General features: G+C 38.6%; 1 long non-coding RNA gene across 1 annotated transcript in view; it reads left to right on the top strand.

Annotated features, from left to right (window-relative positions):
* The window catches only part of LOC121960446, a 79,751-nt gene that overhangs the window by 5,073 nt on the left and 51,728 nt on the right, over positions 1–22,950 (top strand). The window contains exon 2 of the long non-coding RNA XR_006106983.1: positions 7,346–7,449. This is a non-coding gene — a long non-coding RNA (uncharacterized LOC121960446). The remainder of the gene's footprint in view (positions 1–7,345; positions 7,450–22,950) is intronic.

The following is a 22,950-nucleotide window of genomic DNA, read 5'->3' as shown; positions in this document are numbered from 1 at the left end:
TTTCTACTTCTTGCAAGCGAATCTGTGAGCCTCACAGATGGTCAAACTGTTTGAGTGACAAAACTGTAGGCCTATCACAAAGTTTAAATGTCCGTGCTTAAGAAAAAATAATACTGAAGCTTAATGAAAAATGTCAGATTAGTATTTCCTAATTTATGGGCTATTTTGGATTTTTGATCGAAGCATTTGGGTCAGCCCTAATTGTAAACTTTTCTGACATCCAAACAATTAATTTGCTATTCATGAAAACATTTGTTTTATTTTTAGAAAATGAAACTTAGTTGTATAATAATACAGTATTGCGCTATGCCCCATTAAGATGCATCTTAGCAATACTTTAATTACACCGTGACACTATATAATACAAACATTGACTACTAGTGATGGGAATCAGCGGCTTATCATGATATTTAAGTCAAGATATATAATTCCTGCTATTTTAAATGTTTTAATTTATGCTGAGTATTACAGTAATGTGTATTGCTACGGCGTATATGGCGATAATGTATATTCGATATATTGTTAACTTTTCTCAAGTGTTTTCATCTAATAAGATTTAATAAGATAAGAATAAGAAGTTTTTAATTTGTTCCTCTTTCTTCAGTCACTTTTTTTGCAGCAAAATGTATCTAGTGGACTCAAAAAAGCAATAGATTTTTATTATTTTAGTAAGCTGCAAAAAGTTCAATTTGTATTTGCAATATGAATAATTTATATACTAAAAAAAATTATAATGTTCATGTACTTTCAATATTGCTACACAAAATATTGCAATATTTAGCTATATGGATTTTTTCCTCTACCCCTTAACCACACTTTAGGAACTTTAGTATCTCCTCATTTAACAGTATTTCTTGAAGTATTCTTAGCTGTGTTTTTTACATTTTTGCCATTATTTGGCAGCTGACAGTGAAGAGAAAGACCGGGAAAATGCATCAGAGGCCAAGCAGTGCACATAGTCGCTGGAGCTCTTTTGGTGAACTTTCACCTTTTAATTCGAGTCACCCCCTATGACCTCTTTCAACTTTATCTCATATGTTATATAAGTTATGAAGCAGCATAGAGCCCAATAAATCACAGCTTTTAAATGTTTATGAACACACTAGTGTCTCTTAAGCCAGAAGTCAAATGAAGAATCACAGAATCATCAGTACAAACACAAGCTTTCAGCCGAATGAACTAAAAGCCAATCTGGCACTGTTCATGTTTTTGCATATAGAGATACTTGCATTTGCACACACATTTCCATAGACTTGCCTAACACGTGTATCCGCACACAGGTCAGAAGTAGTTATAACGGAGAGAGTAGGTGGCACTGAGGGCAGACACAGGAGGCCGGGGAGTCTTCTTATGAGCAGCCAGGAGGGGGAAGCATCTCTCTTTGCAAGTGTGCTCCTAAGAAAAGGATCGAAAAAGTAATTAAACAAACAATTTACCAGGAATCATGTGTCTGCTTATCCAATCTACCATACTCGCTTTTGCACTAATACATATAGACAGAAAATGTGTGTGTGTGTGGGGGGGGGATAAAAGATTGTTTGTTGTCTCCTCAGAGTGACGGTAAATGACACACATGTTTCATTGCCCATTCATTTAACCTGCACTGTGCTTATGCACAGAAAAGGGATTGAGAAACAAATTACGTAGTCTCATTTAATTAGGAGTTTTGCTGTGAGCAATAATCCTGTTTTTTTTTTTCTCATAACCTTTAACTACTTAATGGATTTGAGAAGCTATTACCTTTCAAGATTTCTGTTTTTAATTATTTGGAGTATTGTCACAGATATGAAATGTCAATCACACACCAGGATTTATGCTACGGTTTGTGTCTGGATATTATTTACTTATGGGTTAGAGCTGGAGGAGTTCTCTCTGTTGACAGGTTTGCGAAAAACAACAAAATTGTGCAATATGCAAAATTCTGCTCTGTGGCCCATTTAGCTTTTCACATGCATTTATCCTTATGCACCCAATTACTAACATTGCCTCATCTTAAATCCATGAGACGCAGTTATTTACATAGATATTAACATTATATTTATGATAATGCCAAGCCATGGTAAATCTCAGAGTAATATTAGAAATGCGCTAATGCGACTCTTGGATCAGATTATAGTAATGACTCAGTTTTAATATGTACAAACTCAATTTTTAGTTTTCCTCCTGTGGCGTTTATACTGTAGGTGTGTAAAAATATAACCCAAGAAGTGTGTGTGAGTGTGCGCTCCTCAGCAGAGGACCTACCTCTCACCCTGATCACGTTTAGGCAACACTGCGAAAGTGGCAGACAGAGTTTGTTTAGTTTCCCCTGGAGGACATCACAGTACTCTGCCAACAGTCCAACCCACGTGCTGTGACATCAGGCCCGACTGTGGATATGAATATCGCCTTAAATACATGAGCCATGTGAGGTACGCTTGATTTATTTTGCAAGACACTCCAAAGACCACTTGGGCATGCGCCCTGATCTTAAATCAGTACTCATGGTGTGACAGCAGGCCGCATACCTGGGCTAAATTCTATTTCTTTTGAATGGATCAAAAATATATATATTAGAAGTTGATAGTTTTACTTGAGGATCTGCAAATGTCTGGGAGGATAAATGACGCACACCCCGAGCAGTTCAAATATTCAAAACCTTTATTCAAATAGATGTTTTCACCCAGGTTTGACACGGCTCTTAGGCTGGTGTGTTGCCTCCTCAGACCCCCCATGGCACGGGGCATGTAATCATCCTGAAAGTCTCTCTGGGTGTCTGCACTCTCATAAAGCAGGAAAATGGATCGTGTGGCCCAGGAAGGGAAAATGAAAGAAAAGGAGAATGAAATTACAGACCTGGCTGACTGCACAAATCATGCATATCATGTTTTATGGCTTGCCAGAAGAATTCAACACCTGTGGATCACCGTAGCTATAATTGTACACGAAACGCACCGGGATGGGGGTGGGAAAAGAGGCTGTGGTTTGTGTGTCACTGAATGTGCGAGTGAGAGTACACACACACCTCGTAGGTGTCTGTGTGTATGTTGTTCTTGGCATGGCTCTGCTTCAGAGACAGAGGGAAGATGATAAAAGAAAGTTACGGGAACGCCTGTTGTTCACTTCTTCAGTACATCCTGGGTGAGCCGCCCGCAACCCACAGGGCGCGCTCACAGAGGCTTCATTTACCATTGTAATTGCCCTGTTTATTTACCCTACTTGCTTCTGGTGGTAAAACGGGGGCCAATTCATGAGATCAGGACAATTTGGCCTCGCTTTGGCTTTGCCATTTACTTTAATTAAATGAGGCAATCAGTAAATCATAAATCATGATCCTTGTGACCACTGGCTTTGTTTGAACCTCTTCTTTTAAGCTGACACACCTTGCGCCAAAACGTACAGTTGGTGCACACCAGCTATTGTAGGTCTTAAGCCTGAGGTTTAACTTTCCACTCAGATGTATGCAGGATTTTTTCTCAAAGTTCATGCAGAAAATATATCTTTTTCTATCCTCTTAATGTCTTTTTCAACTTATTTCATTCTGAGTTTTTGACACTTTGTTTAAAATTATAGATGGATGTATAGGATGTATGAAAGTAAAATGACAAGATAGCAGATCGAAGAGTCTTCCCTCGCCTCCTCCCTCCTTCTTCCCTCCTCTCCGCCGCGGATGCTGATGCTTGAGTCAAATTGATTACACCACTCCATCTGCATCATGACCGGCCTCCTCCTGTGTTTGCCGCCTCTGCCTACAGCACAGAGTTAGTGTACAATTACATATAGTTTAATATATCTGCCTGAGCACCTTTAAATAAGCATCACAAGTCCACAAGGTGATTTGTCTTCCAGCCCCATTACTCCATTGTACATCTTGATAGCCAGGGATCGCTCCTAGCTATGTTTAAGCATTAAATAGTGTATTATTATTTCACATAAATCAAGCTGAGATGTGAGGGGGGTATTCATAAATTTTGCATTTCTCACAGACAGTATTTTAAAGCCTCTCTCTCGCTTTCTCTCCGCCGCTCTGAATTTTGAGACTAAAGCAATTCTGCTCCCTGCACTTGATAGTACATTAAAGATAGGCATATCAGTGAGGTATATTCAAAACAACATGTAATGCAGTTTAGATTAAGTTTGAGTTGCTCTAACACATTCATCACAGCACTGTTTCCATAATAAGTACCCTTGCCTGTGCCAGTGATGCATCCACACACATGCACCATTACCATCAGAGGACTATTGTTATTGTCATGAATAATGGGGGAAAATACTAATATAAGTCAATTTATCATAATGTTTTTCCAGTTAACCGTAGCTACCGAATGTCTTATCTGTGCTCAACGATGAAAGGGTGAAATTGAATTTAAAGGTGAATGCTTGCTGTCAGCCCCTTTTCTTGAAGACAAGCGCCCCTGACTGAACCCCCCCTAACTTGGATATTAGTCCTGTGTTTGTGCAAGACGTCTACTGAGGAAATGACTTCACTCAGGAAACTGGATGTCAGCTTCACACACGGGCAGGAGAGCTGCCAGTGTTTTAGTCGGCCCGACAACACGCTCTTTTCTCAACTCGCTCTCCAGTTGAGTGTAAAGGTACCAAAAGTGACAAAAGAGGAAATTGGACTCGCCGTTGTTTTGGTTACTCCATGGACGACTCGCACATTTGTTTCTATTTCCTGTCTTTGGCCTGTTTCTTTTATTGGCGCTGATGTACAAGTCAGGGGCTATAGGGTGTGAGGTGAAACCTGGAGCTGTGATCAGAGGCTGATGGAAGTCTGAGGTTATCTTTGTGTGTCAGTGATGCATAAAAGCACATGGAGTTTCAGTGTGCCAACTTGGTCCAGGATCTGGGGATCTACATTGGCGGTGTCAGTTGCAATGAATTTTGCTTCAATTTTGCTTTTGAGTGTCACCCATTAACCGGTAACTATCTGGTTAATGAAAAAAAAAAGAAAAAATGCGTCAGTGAGCTTTAGCAATACATTTCAAAGTGCTAGCCATTTAGAGGTAGTGAAAGTGAATTTTTTTGTGTTGTAAATGTCTTGAGTTTAAATTTATTTTTTGTTAACTTTGCTGATAGCAAGCCAGCTGTTAACTAAAATAACAGTGAGATTCTCTGTCCAGTTGCATTGTTTTTTCAGTATCTTAGGAAAGCAAATATACAAGGTGTAATGATGGTCAACTTACATACAAGGAAAAGATCCTTACAAGTTTACATGATCACTAGAAAAAATGCCTAGATTAGACAATTCGCTTCTCCTTATCATTCACTTTGACACATATAATTATGGAAAACGATACAGAAGATTTTATGAATATAAAGAAAATGGTCCTGATATTAAGCCAGTCATTTTTTAAAATATGACCACAATAAAAACCTCAAACATCTTGTAATATTGAAACAACACCAGTCCTTGAAAATATCCAACATAAATTAACCAGCCCAAATTGTTTAAATAATGCAAAAGTCTCATAAGTTTGACTTTTGTGATTTCATGCTCACATTGCAACCGTACACCACAATTAAAGCTAATTTTCACTTTTTAAACACGCTTATCATTTCCTCCACATAATAATTATATGACCCACTGGCCCGGGGGCTTCAGTGTTGCTACAAAGTCAGTAAAAAAATCTTGTAAAAGTCATTGCAAATTGGAAATTGACTAGATGCCAGGACAGTAAGTTGAAGATTGGTGGGGGGAGTTAGGAGGGAAAAAAATGTCTTTGAACTAGTTTTTGCTTGCAGAAAATATCGCTTCTGGGTTGATATTCTTTCTGAAGTGTTTCATGGCAATGAGAATTAAGAAATAAAGCGCAGCGCCAAATGATTCAGTGAAAAGATGGCACACACCCACAGGTATTCTGTTCACATGACATCACCCTGTATAAAATTGACAACTTCATGTTTTTTTTTTAACTAGGTGGGCTCTCTGAGTTCATAAAAGTCTCTTTGCAAGAGAGACCATGGCAGGAGGGCATTGTTACACACAATAAAAGTTGATGTACAATATAAGCAAGTGCAATGTTCATGTGAGGCAAAATTAAGGTTTTACTTTATTTATGTGGTGTTAAAATGCTTTGAGTGGTCGGTGCTTTTGTGATTCAGTTCTTCCTTTGTTGTGACGCACATGAGAACCATTGCTCTGTCTGTCTCTACCTCTCCCTTCATTCTTTAGAAGAACATGTCTTCTGACCTTGACATGTGCAGGCTGGCTGCATGTTTCCCTCCCAGTGCACTCTCATCTCAACTCTTGAACTGGAAACTTTGCTCCTGTCATCCCTCCCTCTCCCTCTCCCTCCTTCAGGATCACTCCGCTCCCTCAGCTTACACACAAAGCACACATGAACTACAATACCTGGGAGGATAAATGCTCAGTTAAATTGAATAAACATAATCCAGACATGCTCCATTCCAGTCTGTCTGTCATGGACAAGTCGTGCGGTGATCCCTGATTCCATCGGTGAAGACGCAGCACAAACAAATGCAAAGATTAGATGTCAGCTGAGAGGCCAGTGTTAGATAAAGGATTATGCACAGCTCTTGTGATTAACATGATTTTAATCAAGCATCTGATAATCAGTAATTTTACTGAACCGCTTTCATTGCTTCCTTTGTTATCGTTTGATGTACATTCACACAAGTGTTTCCTCTTTATACAGTTCTGTTTACTCCTGAGTGTGTTTTGGGAAGGGGAATACTGAAATTCTGCCCCTTTTTTTCCCACCTCAATCCCCCCCTGCGCTCCAATGTCCTCTCATGTTAAAACAAAGCGTCTGCCTGTCTATCATCTAACCATAGGCTCTGGGTGGGGCAGGATTTCAGTCTTTTGAAGTGAACTTGTCATAGGAAATCTTCATCAGCGGGGCTCTGTACAATCACAGGCTCAAGATTAATTGTTTGTGGTGCACCACTTCAAAGATTTTTAAGACGGCACATTACAGGATGAACTTTTGCAAGGCCTGTCCTCACCTATACACACACCTGCACATGCACGCACCTTGCACTATATGTTCACATTCCTGCGTGGCTATAAAAACATGCTCGGATGCTTACACACACCCATTCTTGATCTCATAAATCATCGAATACATAAACATAATTGTGTGTTTACATTAAAAAATATATATATTTAGTTGCACACAGATGTATAAAATGACAGTTTAAATGTGTATTGACAAGTAACACCCCCACTCCCCTTTCAAATACACATCCACACAAGCATGCAGGACTCCAAACAGACTGCAGTAACACAACATTAAGCGGTTTTCTCTTCTCTGTTATCTCCAGCTTCCTTTTTGCCCTTTGGTTAAACATTCTCTTGGCATGCATGATCTCATTTAACTTTGATTTCCTCTTTTTCCAGGACGGCATCCTCGGTGGTTCCAATTTCCAGCCCATTCCCCAATTTTCAACCCCAATGACAGACAACACACGCTTGAATGGCTGTTCAGCTAAAGAAGGGAATTGGTAAGTGATGATTTTGAATGCTGTTTAAGATAAAGAAAAAAAAGAAGAGTTTGCAGCAGATAAGGATTTTCCCGGGTAGCGAGCAGGAAGCTCACACATGCTGGTTTCGATGTGCCGTCGCAGTAGCTGCATACCACGTGTGTGATTTATGTTATTGAGCTTTAGGAAATACTGCTGTAGACTACTGTTAGTTAGACAGAAATGACAAACTGTTTTTACTTCAGTGGAAGTTTAGTTGAAGACAGTTGGTCAGTCTGTATGTGTTTTACAAACAGTTTATGTTGATATTTCACACTAAAAACAAATAAAAAAATCACATACATATTTTTTTTACCAATGGAAAAGTAATACATTTTTTATTTTTAAAAAATCATTATTTTAATATTATACATATGTACAACACTTTAAAATTGAAAAAAAGCTTTTTGGCATTATTTGTTTCCTAAAATAATTACTATTATATGATCAGATGGTTTGTGAAGTCTGTAAATTATCATTTTTTTTATGAAATGTGTAAAAAGTCAGAAAAACAAGTGTTCAGGAAAACAGTTGTTTCTGAATCATGTTGACTGATTCAAACTGTGACAACATAATAGTTTGACAGGGCTGTAAATAAATTTTCAAGTCATGTTGTAATATTTACTTTAACAAATTACGGTTTTGCAAGAATAATTTTGATCGCAACACATTACCCCAGTTTTGTTTTTTTCTCTTTTTTTCATCAAAGGAACAGTGCTGTTTCTAAATAACATTTGTAGCTATTTCCCTTTTACTTTTAACAATATTAAAATAAAAATATCTAATTTTCTTTCAAAAATAAAACAACTCACCTCTGCCTTAAATGTAGAAAATTACAAACACAATTTTTTTAGTGTCATTATATATAATCCTATGTGTGTTGATGGCGCCCGACACAATCACAATATTTACTTAATTTGTTCCTGATTAACCCCTCGAGTGTGGAGAATGTGTCCAGCATGAAGGACTTTTTTGTTTGGTTGAAAAGAGCCGCTCATTGTCGAGCTTTAAGTGGTTTGTGTAATCCCCTATAACCAATACCATGAAGCCAAAGGATTCTGAAAATCTGTTTTCAGCACATTTTGAGTAGGAGCGAACCTGGGAATTCTCTCCCTCTCTCTCTCTCTCTTGCTCTCCCCAACTCTGTCATGAAACAGAGCTCCCCATTTCCATATCAATCGGATTAGTTCCAAGACCAGGGAAGTAGGAGTAATGTAAGTAACCGTACAAATTTAAATATAGGACATCAAAAACATTGTTAGGCATTCATTTATTTTTGAAGCAGCCCCGGCTCTTCGTGTCTCTCTGTGAAGATGAGATGAAAATGCATTCCTGTGATTTTTATTTTCATTTTATTTTGAAAAGGTGCTGAACACGGCAGTATTTAAACATTGCATGTGCGCCGCAGCGTCCCGCTGTTCTTGTGTGCTTAACCCCGTTTTTTAAATGAATGTGTCACATCAAGCAATACACTTGTTCAAAATGCAACATCAGAACAACAGCAACATAAGGTGGGCAGCGTTCACACAGGCTGATTGTTTTTGAACGTTTCTGCAGAAGCGGAGCGTAAAATGGTGGACTCCTGGTTTCCTGTGGCATTGATGCCAGCTGGCAGCGCACAGTCATGGTTTAACGTACAATTCAAAATGCATTGGTACATATATATTTTCACATTTACATGGTTTTTGACTTTGGTGTAAAGAGGAAAAAATGAAATGTGCAAAACTTTTCCCTTTAAATTAAAGGTCTCTTTGTTTTTCATTGGTCACTGCCGTAAATAATTATTTTCAAGCCAAAAAATTACTTCACATACAATGGGATTGTCTCAAAAGGGGGTGCTTGATCAAAAACTTACCTTTTGGAGTAAATTGTGATGTTTAAAATTGTCTTCCATAATTTAAAATCTTCATGACCTGTGAGAATTTGTTGAAATAAATTCTGCAAATCTACAAAGTAATAGGACTAAGTGTTGGAGATATTTTATTATATCAAATATTGTGTATCTTATATTTGAAAAAATATGGCAAAATAAGGAGGAACAATTTAGACTAACAAATTGTCAAATTACCTGTTCACCACAATAAAATATTATGATTTTAAGAATCAGGGAACATTTGTTTAGAGAATTTAAGCATTTTACAGAGACAGTGAGATCCGTGTATGTCTCCATGTATTTACGTGTGTGTGTGTGTGTGTGTGTGTGTGTGTGTGTGTGTGTGTGTGTGCGTGTGCATGTGTGAGTTGTAAGGGTTTATAACCATTCATTACTTTTTTTTCTGTGACTTGCTGACTGATCCGACTGGCCAGTAGCTCCCCGTCCGGATGAAGAGATGGATAGACCGATGCCTGCCTGTGCTTCCTCAGCCCTTTATGACTTAGCCCGTCTGTCTGTAATTGAAAAACTAGCTCGGCTGTGTTGTCTTGGGATTTGTCCCTTTATAATGCAGCTTCAAAACAGGAAAACCAATAGTGGGAATAGACCCCCGAATGTAATTAATTTCGTGGGGGCGGGGGGTAAAGGGGGGGGTGGTGGTTGTGGTGGTGGAGGGGGGGGGACTATTATTGCAGGAGGAAGAATTCTAATCAGTTGCAGATTCCTTCCTGTTTGGTTAGCGTGACCGTGGCCAATTACCAGTGAACTCTGTGTTACAGTTTCACTTCCTGTGCTACCCAAAGAATGGACTGAGGCCGGCGCTGCAAACAGAGCCTGGCAGGACGGAGGAAGAATAGGAGAGAGAGAAGCGATAGAGTGAGAAAGACAAAACAAGACACATGAAGATGAGACTGTAGGAAAGTAAACAGAGCGGAGGAAGGGGAAGAGAAAAAAAAGCAGATAAAGGGGAAGGGGGGAAATCTCTAGCCAGATCTGAGGTGCACAGACATGAAGGCACATACGTCCTTTATCCACCTAATATAGAACATGACATGTGGTTTACAAAGGAAATGAAAAGGATTTTGGAGCTGACTTCTCTCGCTTCTCTCAGGTAAAGCCTGAAACTGCAGAGCAACCGACCAAACTCAAGTCACAAATGCAATAACACATAACTCAATCATTGCTGCGATGTTATCGAAAGACACAATTTGGCATCGCTGTTTTCCCCTAAATCGAATTAAACCACTGGACTAAACAACTGAATGACAATTTCAACAGGGTACCTGAATTTGCATAAAGTCTCCTTTTTCTTTCAGCATGTAGACGTAACTCAATATGCCATGGTACTTCCTGGGAAATTCTCCATGCTTATTAAGCCAGATACTGCTTTTTGCTAAAGGCTCTCCAAGCCAGTAGTTTACACCATATTACAACAACATGCTCGAAACGCCAATCATGCTATTTTCTTCTGATGTTTTCTTATTTCTACGTCAAAAAAGAAATCTGCAAAAAAAGGAGATATGATGAGACAAAGTTGCCACCACCACAATGATTTCCATTGACAATCAATTACAACCTGACCTGCCAAAATGGTTCCCTTTGGCTCCTCAATTCTCTCTTCTTTCACTCTTTTTTTGCTCCTCCAGAGGGGTCTATTCCCACAGTTTCCCCCTTGTAATAGTTTTTTGGCGTATTACTCTCCACCCCAGAGGTCTCCCATAATTCACTTTTGATATCATTGTTTAGTTTGTAGAATTAGAGGAGGGGTGCACACTGGGAACAGGCAGTCAGAATTGGCAGTGTGACATGAATTCATTCATTTTGGTGTGATAGGCGCCATTATTGCAGCTGTGAATCGTGGTGTTTTGGATCAAGGGAAGTTGCAGGAGCAGTAGTGAGACATGATTTTATTTACTGAAACTTTAGTGATGACATGGGATAGTTTAGCTACAGTACATAAAGAAAGAAATATTTACTTTTTTTCCCCTGGTTGTTTGTATATTGTTTGTTATTTTGTCCTCATCTTTTTATATGAGAGAAATGTAAAATAATCATCAATCAGTAATGGGTGAACATACAAGCGCAACAGTACACCAAGTATCATCATATGCCCCTCACCCTTTCCCTCCACCCCCAATTTAAAAAAAAATCAAAAACAACAGCAAACAACAGAAAATACCCAAAATCAGCGATAAAGTTGTAAGTAACATGCCCTTAATTCATGATGTACCAACATCCATAATGGCTCAAGGCCAGAACTTGTCCAATATTGAACACCTCCTCAAGTTTTCCAAACAAGACAATAATAGAAATCAAAGGTCTCGAAAAAATCACCAGTCATTTTTTTTTTTAGAGTTAATCTCTCTAAAGGTAAAAATTGTAGAGATGCACAGATTAATCTGACGCATAATGGTATTGGCTGATATTCGCCTTCTTGACTGCCGTTGACCTATCAGCAAATAAGATGACTGTTTCCACTGATAATGCTACATGGTCAGCAACAAATCAGTGTAAGGAAATAGTTAATGTCAATTGCATTATGATGCGTTCAAGCTCTATTCAGTAAAAATGATTATTGGGAAAAGAATATAATGATCTTTGGACGTGTTCAATATAATCTTGGAAAATGTAATTTTTGTTGAGAAACTACATAAATACAGCTGCTGAAGGAGACATTTGTTGTTTTCACAGCAATATAAAACAGATTCTCAAGAGAAAAAATGTCATATATAATTTATAGTAAAGTAGGCTTTTGCAGTTATTTAAAAAAATGTTTTTCATGTAGAAGAATGTTATTCTAAAGGTAATTTGAATTTTTGCTAATTTAAAGGTGTGACTCAGTTCAGTTATTTTTTTAAATGAGCATTGCTTTGTTTCCCTCCCACAAAAGGGAAAAAAAAGGTTGGTATTGGCTATGGGCCAAAATGTTATTTTAAACTGTGGTATTGATATAAGCCTAGAATTTCACAATCAGTGCATCCCTAAAAAAATGTGATATTTGGTCCAAGAAGAGCTTAAAAGTTGGAGGAGATTTGTATGCATTTGTGTAAACATTTCTGTAATTTCTTTTTAGCTAAATAAGTGTTCTTTTATACAGAACACACTGATATAGTTACAGAATACATTGCTATAGTGTTCAGTAGTTACAGCGATGACACTGTTGATAGATGAAATAAATACTTTGAGTGATAAAAATATATGAATACTGGAAGCCACAAATTCCTTTTCTCTGTTAAAATTCGGGAAATCTGTTTTTTATTACCAAACACATGACATGACATTTATTACCATTTTCCAGCACAGTTGAAAACATCTCAAGGGGACCAAATACTGTAGCAGTTACAAGTGGCATAAACTGCTTAGAAGATGTTCGAGGGATGATGCACATAACTGGCAATATGAATGTGAATTCCCCGGGAAGCCTATTTTGCACACACACACACAGTGAACAACATGAGAAATGGGCGACGAGCCACACTATTCAGTGTGAACTGGAGGGTCCAAGTCGCTAAACTAATCCTAGTACCACACGATCCCCACTCCCAGCCCGTCTTTTGCTGCAGCTGCCTGGAATCATTTCACAAACACAAGGTATTCCTGGAAGAATTGATTCTGTTAGATAGTGCATTGATCACACACATCGCCTGCAGACAGAAGATGGCTTTACAAGCAATAAGACGGGAGACAATTATATTATTTTAGTGAAATAAGACAGAGTACAAGCAGCGAGTGCCAATAGCCCAGGCAGGATGGGGAGGGGGGAGGCACAGGCGGCCCCCTCTGTGCTGTGGCTGCCGCGGTGTGTTTGTGCTCCATCCTCAAGTGGCACAGTAATCCACTAAACTTTCCTCCACCCGCTTCTCTCAATGCAATCAGGATGCGAAGGCTCACCAGTGATTGCGTTCATTTGTAAAAGCATCCAAGCCAAAATTGAACCCCAAGGCTGATAAACTATAAAGATGCTGATCAGATCGCGGCTAAGGAGTCCACACTTGAGGGCACAAGGTGTCAGGGCTGGAGCCAAAAGAGCAATGACTCTGTATACCTCACTCGGAGCCAGGCGGCTGCCCCGGAATACAAACAAGAGGGGAGAAAACACATAAAAACGACAACAAACTGCACTCGGATTTTTCATCCCCCAGCGTCTTTCAGAGGAAGGTATTATCTGTTCAGCAGATTAGCCGTTTCTCAGATTTTTTTTTCTTGTCCGACTCCATTGGTAAATTGGGTGCATTTATTGAGCTTTAGCAAATGCATTGTGTGTTATTGATGAGCTTGGTGTGAATTTCATAATGCATCTCAAGAAAAGTAGAAGCCCAAAAGAGATACTGTTCAAGGAAGTAATATGTTTTCAACCTTGCAACAGAACATTATAAGCGATTTATCAGAATGAAAACAATACATAACTCTGCAGAGTCCAATCTGTTTTGTTTTTATTGCACGCTTCACAGTACAGCACTTTAAGAGTCACGGCAACTTTTCGTCTGCTTTACAGTTATTTCTCACAGCTACTGCGCTGTCTCGCACTAAATGAACAGCGTCATTACTTTAAACACACATATCTGCCTCCGCTAAAGCACAAAGATTGAGGACAGACAGACAGAGAGAAAGAAAGAAAGGGAGGATCTGAGGATGTTTTTTCCTCTCCATCCTCGTGGCCCCAGTGCGTTAAATGTCAAAGAGCAGTCAGCGGGAGAGACTGATTCCAGGAGGCGATGTGAATGGGACGATTGAAGACCCGCTTTGATTGACAGCTCTTCCTCTCTTGCTCTGCCCTGAGGGTGATTGACAATGTGGTTCATCTCACATTTTGTGACTGAGCTAATCCAGTAAATTCCTACCAGACGCAGCACAACTCAGCAGAGACCTGCCGTTCCTTTCCCAGGTGGAGTTTTTATTTTATCTCTTCCACCCCAAAATAAATATGTTTTTCCATCTGTGGCACTGAAAACAAACTGAGGGGGGGACTATAATTAAGTGTAAGTACATAATTAAGCGAGTTTAGAAAAGTGCTAGTTTTCCATGAATTAAAATGTAGACTAATTACATGTGGGAATTAGCCTGCTGTTGTGCTAGTGATTAATATTGTCATAGGTTACTATCTCAATATGCTGCCAGTTGGAAATGGGATCACCTTACTGGAACGATTGATCTCTTGCCAAGTTCAATAATTAATTGACTCAACAATCACTGACACACAACTATCTCACACGTTGTCTCACATGCCCACAAGGTGCGCCGCTCGTCCTCTCGACCTTGCACCTGTATTTTGATGTTTGCAGGTTCCCAGAAACGGCTTCCGCTGCACCGCAGCTGGCTTTTCAAAGAGGGCCGAAGACACAAGAGCAGAAAAAATACTAATAATACGAGACAGAATTAACTCACAAGACCTTCACCTCTGTTTTAGGGCGTGTAAGCGTGATCACAGTAGCGGCCGAGTGGTTACTGCAGTGCACTTTTTTGTTAGCTGTGACCTACATTACCACAGCCGCCCAATAACAAGTGGAATGTGAGGAATATCTGACGCTTTCATTAATCATCATTCCTAAATGATCACTCTGTGAGGGTATGCTTTAAGCGTGATTAATTGCAGAGTGAGCCTAATCAAGCAATGAATTACCTGCCTAACCTTTTGCAGGAGGTTGGTGTTAACCTCAAGTCAAAGCAGTGAAACCCAGTGTGGTTAACTGTGTCAGGGAACATTAACAAGAGACAATAATGAGAATCAGTTAAGAGCCCACACTTAAAAAAAGAACACCCATTTTAGTGATCTAAGACTTTAAACAAGTAAAAACCACCTGAAAGAAATTTTACCCCAGTCAGTGGTTAAATGTAGCTGAGGACATTTACTTAAGTGCCGCTCTAGCGTACAATTTTGAGGAACTCAAAGAAACTTTTTTATGAGTATTTCCATTTTACTTTCATCTTGGAGGCAAATATTCTACTTTTACTCCACAACATGTATTTAAGTTACTTTACATATTCTGATTATTGATACTAAATGTATTCAACCAATAAATTAATAATAATAATAATTAAAATTAGCTGCACCTCCACAAGCTGCAACATTAAAGTGGTGGATGAAGTATGCAGTTCCTTTACATAAACAAAAGAACTAATACCACAGTATGAAAATACTCTGTCCAAAGTAAATGCATGTAACATTAGTAAAAAAAAAAGTATGTCAGTATAAGCAGGGAATTGTACTTAAAGTGTGAAAAGTAATGCAGAAAAATCACAACAAGTGAAAACAAAACAAAACAAATCAACAAAACAAAAAGACCTCAAAACCTCAGACCATGTTTAAGATTCAATTAAAAAATGTTCATCAAAATAATTTGCAAGTAATTGCCTGTTGGGTGGTTAATTGATTAATCAGCTAATCACTTCAGCTGTGCTTGTTTAAACTGGTAAATATAAAACAACATCACATTCCATAAACTCTCTCATGTTTTTATGCAAAAATCTTGCAAAGGTGACAAAAGTTTTAAGATAAATATATTAAATTAAAAAGTACAATATTTCCCTCTGAAAAGTAGCAAAAATCTATAGTGGCATGAAATGAAAATACTTATGTAAAATACAAGTACCTCAGATTTTTACTTAAGAACAGTAGAGTGAATATACTTCATTACATTTCATGACTGGATGTATTATATACATTCATATTTTTCTGAAAAGGACCAAATTCTGCATAAGGAGTACATTTCCTTGCAATACTTTAAGTATATTTTAATGCTAACACTTTTGTACTTTTACTTAAGTAAACATTTTAATGCAGCAGTCAGACTTGTAATAGAGTAGTTATGCATTGTGGTGTTAGTACTTTTGCTTTTGTAGATCTTCCTTCACCACTGCTCTCAATACATTAAGCAGAGAACACATAACATGCGCTCACTGCTTGCATCAAGCGTTAGTATTTGTCAGTGCTTGAAGATACAACATGTTTTGAATATATTAAACACAATCCAGGCTTTGTTTCTTGAGTGCGCATGCTGCTTTCCTAACCTCTCTGTGTTGAGAAAGTTCCTTGATTTATGAAATCTTTAAACCAGCTGCAAAGCACGGCACATAAGTTGAGAAAATAGTTTTTTTTTTGCTGCAGTGTTGTTTGTTTTAACTCATTCTTTGAAATGATTGAGTACAGCATTGTAATTAAGAATTCTCCACTTTCACACACTTGGCTGCTGTGCTGTGTCTAAGCAGAGCCCAGAAGACAATACCCCAGTGTGTGCAGATCAGATGTTTACCTTATAAGTGGGATGAAAGTCTCGCCAACTAGTTGTGACAATGGCAAAGTGAGATAATAGCCCACCGAGATGATTTGAGAATGACTTGTACAAGCATCAAGCTTGCACGGGGCATTGCACACTCTAAATGGTATGCTTTTGAAGTCGGAGAAACAGAGGGGCGTGGCAGACTTTGTCTGGTCCACCTCACTGTGTTGCATTATTGTGCTGCCGTTTACGAATAATCTTATATTGTGTGTTTATTTTATATTCATAACATTCAAACACACAAAAAATGTGTCCGGATCCTTGAAAAGAGAGAATAAATATTAAAACATACCCCCGTCATTTGACTTGTGCTTCAGAGCCAATACTCATTAGAGGCAAATATTTTGTTCACATACACAAATGAGCCCTTATAATTGCACGACTTTATGCACAATTCAAATTCAAATCATTCCTTCTTGACACAGCCAATACATCTGTCATGCGGCTCCTCGTTTTTTTGTTGAATAATTAAAAAAAGAAATAGAGAAACATACTAATGAGAGAACCTTACTTGAGGGCTTTGCCGCTCCACTGACTATCATATTAATGTATTCCTGTGTGAATTAAACGCATCATCAAACACCTAAGTTCCCTCCATATTTTCCTCTGAAGACGAGGGCTGGACACCGGTGTCTACCTTGCCCTCTGCAAAAATGAAGGGCATTCTTCATTATTACACCTCTTGTGATTACTTGTTAATAGCCATGTACTAAAGGTCCCCCCTTCTAAATTGACAAAAACATTGGGAATTCGACTTTTTATGAGAATGACATTGTTTCGGTCAATGATTAAGTCATTAAGATATGTTAAGGTGAATTTAAAGTGATATGTAGATTTATTGCACCCTGCTGGCTTTGTTGTTCTGTGGTATTTAGCTCTGTGAAAACTTATATTTTTTCATGTTATTTAAATGACAAAATTTGTAGGATTTTCTTGTGAGCGCCAGGCGTCAACAATCGGATTTCTCCTCCTTTCTTCTGCCTGAAGCTCTTATGACTGCCAGTGTAATCTGTGTCTGACCTTTCTCCACCTCCTTAAACCTCTCTCTGTTCCTCCTCCCTTCCATCTATCCATTCATCCCCGTCTTCCCCTCGACTCAGTGCAGATTGACAGTCATCAGAGCTCCTTTCTCTCAGTGGCTGACAGCTTGAACCGGCTCATTAAGGCAAATTGGGAATGGGAGACTAAACTGAGCATGCAGAGTTATTTCAGACGCCGCTTTGTGACAGAGCAAACATGTCAGCTCATGCTCCATATAATGGCTTGTCCGGGGGTTGAAGAAATATGTTAGATTTAATTATCATAATAGACCATTAGTGCTTGAATGGGTGAGGTTTTGCAGAGTCTACCACAAGACTTTGGAGATAAGTTTATGGTTTTTATAATTTAGAATAATAACAGGAAAATCAGGTTCTTACACAGGCGCCAAACAAAGGCGCAGAAAGTACAAAGCATCGGCAGTTAAGGTGGGACTGAAATGTTAGTTTGAATATTTTGAATAGATTTGCCCATAGCTGTTAGAGAGCAAAGCAGGCAATGTGTGATTGATCACGTCCCACAGGGGCGACAGCCAGCATGCCATTTATACACAACAAACGGTGTTGGCTACACTAAACTAAGCTCACACAACCTATGCAGATTGCACAGTCTTTCATTTTCACATGTGCATGCTAAACCTGGCTGATAAACGATTTGCCTAGCAGCACTTCCGTCCATATTTTATCACGGCAGACAATGCTCGGTGGCGTTGCCAGACTTGGTGTATATCCAGTATTCAGGCAAAAAAGCTTTTCCTCAACCCCTCAACAGCTTGGCTCCCATAATTAACTTCCACAGGACTGATGGGGGCCTCAGTCAGAGGCTACAGGAATAGAATAAAAGTATAAAAATGGTTGAAGAAGACATGTTCAGAGCCATAAGAACACACACTAACATACAAAGATTATGTTTGACAGCGAGAGGTTTTGGGTCAGTCATGCTTGAAACTTATTCATTGTTGCGCAGATAACCTCCGTCATACGGCGAGCTCCTGTTGAGGGCAGAAATGGCTGAAAGGATTAATGAATGTTTATACTTAACGCTGTGCAGTCGCTGAACACGCCGAAAACCTTTAAGCCGTGGCACGCCGGCAACATTTTAAGCCAGTGTTCTGAATATGGCAATTTTTGCCAAGAAATCTGAGCGGGGTAGAATGTTAACTGTTTTATCCAGAGGCAATAGTGTGTAAATCTGGAGCTCTATTTTCACTTAATAATAACTGCCATTTTTTTTTTTTTTAAGAGGAGTGCATCCAAAAGTGTCAGATGAAGTAAACAAATGTTTGTGTCACAGCCCTAAATACCTATTTTTTATGTGGAATTTTAAAAAATGTTTTACCCATCTTATTGAAGGTTTCTTTAGGAGCTTTAAAACATGTTTTCCTTTACTCAGAAAACAATGCAACTCAATACAAGTCATTTAAATAGCTACAACTTTTTCACTGACATAAACACAATGTGAAAAAGGTAGAATAAAAAAGAAGAAAAATGCATATGTAATACAGGTATTAATAGAACCAACAAGTGAAAATAAAGTCACACAGTTTTTATATATGCTCCTGCATGCATTCACACGCATTGATAGGCAGTTGGCTGACCTGTTCCTTGTTTGCGCACACACTCATACACACACATATGCATAAACAGACATCAGAGCATATTGCTCATCCTCTGCTCTTCCTCAGTCTAACCTTAACCAGACAGATTGACTTCTGGAGGCCCCGGGTGACTCCTCGACTCCCTCTGATTGGCCAGATCGTGCGCATGCTTTTCGTTAAAAAGGGATCATTAATAGCCCGCGTACGACCTCTGACCATCCCTTTAAATCATTAGCTGGCCGACTGATGGTTTCTATTTACCGTCCCCATAGGAGATCTCAAAGAGGAGAGGAAGACTTGTTATTATGAGGATGTTGTGACACAGGAGTTGATCTGTCGTATTTAGTTAGTTCCTGGACCCTTTCAAGTTAAACAGAGTATAAATGATCAACTTTGATAAAATAAAGACGTTTAAACTGTGGCGCTTCACTTCTGTTAGTATTTATAAGACAAAACTTAATGTTTTTATAGTAAAATAGATAACGATAAATTACACACACACACACACATATATTTAACACTTTTTAAAATGCATATTGAGGAATATTTGAAAGAAAGTCAAAAAGTAAAATAATAAATAAAAATTACATTTTTAGTCAGCACACAGGCCTGCTTACACACAAGTGTCAGTGTGCTCATCCACACGTGTACCCATTTGTGTGTATGTGTTTATATGTATATATAAATGAGATATGAGGAGGGTAGCTCCCATTCAGTAACCTATCACTTAAATCTGGCCGTGGGGCACAAAGTCCATTTGTCACGTCACGCTTTCGTTATCGCGCTACTCTTCAGAGAAAACAAACAACAAAGCGCACAAAAGACCTCCAAAGAAAAACCGCTGCCTCATTCAATGAGAGGTTTGCATTAGATATGATGGGGAGAAGAGGAGAGCTGAGGCTTTGCAGAGGAGAGGAAGGAGGAGGGAGATGTGTGATTAAATGCATGCGTGTTTGAGTGTCACTGTGTGTATGGCATGTGTTTGTGTGTATGGAGGTGTGTATGGGAGGTGTGTTAGGAGGATACCCGGAGCCTTGCCGTACCGTCCCGTGCCTAAATCATGTGTACAAGCTGTTTCCAATAAACTGTTAAATTTGATAAAGAGGTCTGGTATTATATTACAAAGCCCACAGGGCACTCGGACCGCTGCTATCATGAATACATTTTGCCTGATAATAATGCTGCGACTTCAATCGCTGCCACAGGAAAAACTGCTGCCCTCCTGGAAATCAAGTTGCGAGGCAGGGTGACACCTGTATAAATGGACAGGTGATGAGATTATAATATATTTATGCTTTCTGGGTCAGCGTTAAGGGACTTCTACAAGTGAGTGTGAGTAACACAAGGGACCGGAGGGCGCGAGTGGGCGTGCCACAGGGGGCAAATCCTCTCACCTCACAGAGAAGGCCTTTTATTCATGAGGGGAAGGCTGCAGAGATACACAGTGGCATTTGGTTATAATCCACTGTATATACAGGAGGGCATGCATGATACTATAGATCATGTCCAGTTAATTTAGAGGATTTACAGTTTAATAATTTTTTTTTTTTGAAAAATGTTATGAATTATGAATAAAAACAATATGATACTGTTGGTACTTGTTGATACACTATATGGCTAAAAATGTTATCGCGATAAAAATGTTCATATTAGCAGATATCTATAATTATCACATTCAAAAAGTCAAATCATTGTTGATTCTTAAGTTTAAAGGTTGATTTTTGCTACAACTATTACTTTGTCTGGTCAATGGTGCATGGCAACTGACATTTAAGGAACATTACAGTCTTTTTGGTGGTTTTATATCTCTAAATATCATTATCATTTTATCCCCCTGTCCTATTTGATATTGACTGTATGAAGGACACTTAAAATCAATGGGTCAGAATGGACCCAGTTTGGGTCAATATTGGGTTAACTTTACCAGGTGTAAATGGGTTGGTTTAAACCTGCATTAGTGTTATTTTGGGGTTATTTGGTAAAACTAAAATATGGCTATTTTGATCGGTGTTATACACAACAGCTTTTACCTGTTAAACTTGTTACAAGTGTCATGATGTGCATGCACAGGATACCTAACCCCAACACCCTGACCCAATATGGAAGAAATATTCACATGTGAGATTAAAAAGAGCTATTGAGGATGATAATGGTTTTCTATCATAACACATTTTATTTTGGGTAAATAACTTAACAGTAATATAAACAACACTACTTTAAAGCTGGATCAAAACAACCCATTGCCTTAGGTACAAGGTACAACAAACTCAGTATTGTTATGATGCTTTTTGTATGAGTATTAATGGTTAAACATGAGCTTGTTCTGCCCAACACTGATTCAGAATAATCATACTTTATATAGTTCAGTATAAATAAGGGCAAATAACCCAATAGTAATCTAAGAAATAACACTACCAGTGGGTAAAAACTGGGTAAATTTCACCTAGTATTGCGCTGGTGCAAACTGGGACCCCAACTAGGTCAATATTTGACCCAGTGATTTTGTGTGTGTGTGTGTGTGTATTAAATTAAATGATTGAAGATATTAATAAATATAGGACATCAAACCTCTCAAAATTTTGAGCCACTTGGGAAAACATACACACACTGACACCAAAACAAGGAAAAAAACTTGCTATCCCAGGATATAAGAATTCATTACTGTGTTAGCAGCAGTGTTACTTGGTATTCCCGGCTGCACAGGTCTGTCTCATATCTCTGGTGTCCATACAGTATCTAGGTAGCTAAGAAGGTAGGCAGGTGATGAATGTTCAGTAATTGTAAGAGTTCAGTGGTAAAAAGATTCAAATCCATGACAGTGAGAAATGGAAGAGAGCCCCGGGGGAAATTTCAGGCTGTGAGGAAGTGCATCCAACCTGTCTAAATAACAGATCACACCTCAACTTGGTCACTTGCTCAGAACGTGCTCTCTGATATTAGAAATGTGCCTTTATTGCAAATGAGTTTGGCTCTGCAGTCTAGTGCAGCAGCTTGTTTGTCTTATACAAGTATAAAGTAGTAACAACACTAGTACACACACAACAAATCATGCACGATTAAAGTTTCAGTTAGTAAATTGTGAAAATTCGAATTAAGAAGAAACATGACTGAACAGCAGTGTCTCTTTCCAGAAATCATGACCTGGTTACTCAAGCAGTTTTATATAGGAGCTATTTTGTTTCAACTAAAGTACACCCTACAATAGCAACATTAATGTTCTAACTAGTTTGATACTGCTAGCTCAGATGAGCTGAACATTACAGCTTAATTGAGGAGGACAACATTAATGTTTACATTTGTCACAACAGCAGTTTCTCTGCAAAAACAATGACCCAGTTGTTGTGAGCAGTATTATATAGGAACCGAGCTACACCCACCAACTGTATCACCATGCATAGGGAAGCATGCATCCAATGCTAGCTCACCTAGCACTACAGAGATAGCTAACATTACAGCTCCATGAAGAGGATGCCACATGCTTCCTTCTGCACAGAGATACAGTTGGTGGGTGTAGTTTGGTAGTAGGAAAATAGTTCCTACATGAAACTTTTCACCACAACATCTGCAGATGATCTTAAGCAACCAGCTCATGATTTCTGGAAAATTACATCGCTGTTGAGTTTTTTAAAAAAAAATTTTTTTTTGGCATCGCAAGCCAAGTGCCTTCTAGTTCCATTATTTTCAAGAGAAGGCATCTT

Source organism: Plectropomus leopardus, chromosome 21 (genome assembly GCF_008729295.1).
Source record: "Plectropomus leopardus isolate mb chromosome 21, YSFRI_Pleo_2.0, whole genome shotgun sequence".
NCBI classification, from domain to species: domain Eukaryota; kingdom Metazoa; phylum Chordata; class Actinopteri; order Perciformes; family Serranidae; genus Plectropomus; species Plectropomus leopardus.
This window is presented reverse-complemented; position numbering and strand designations above follow the sequence as displayed.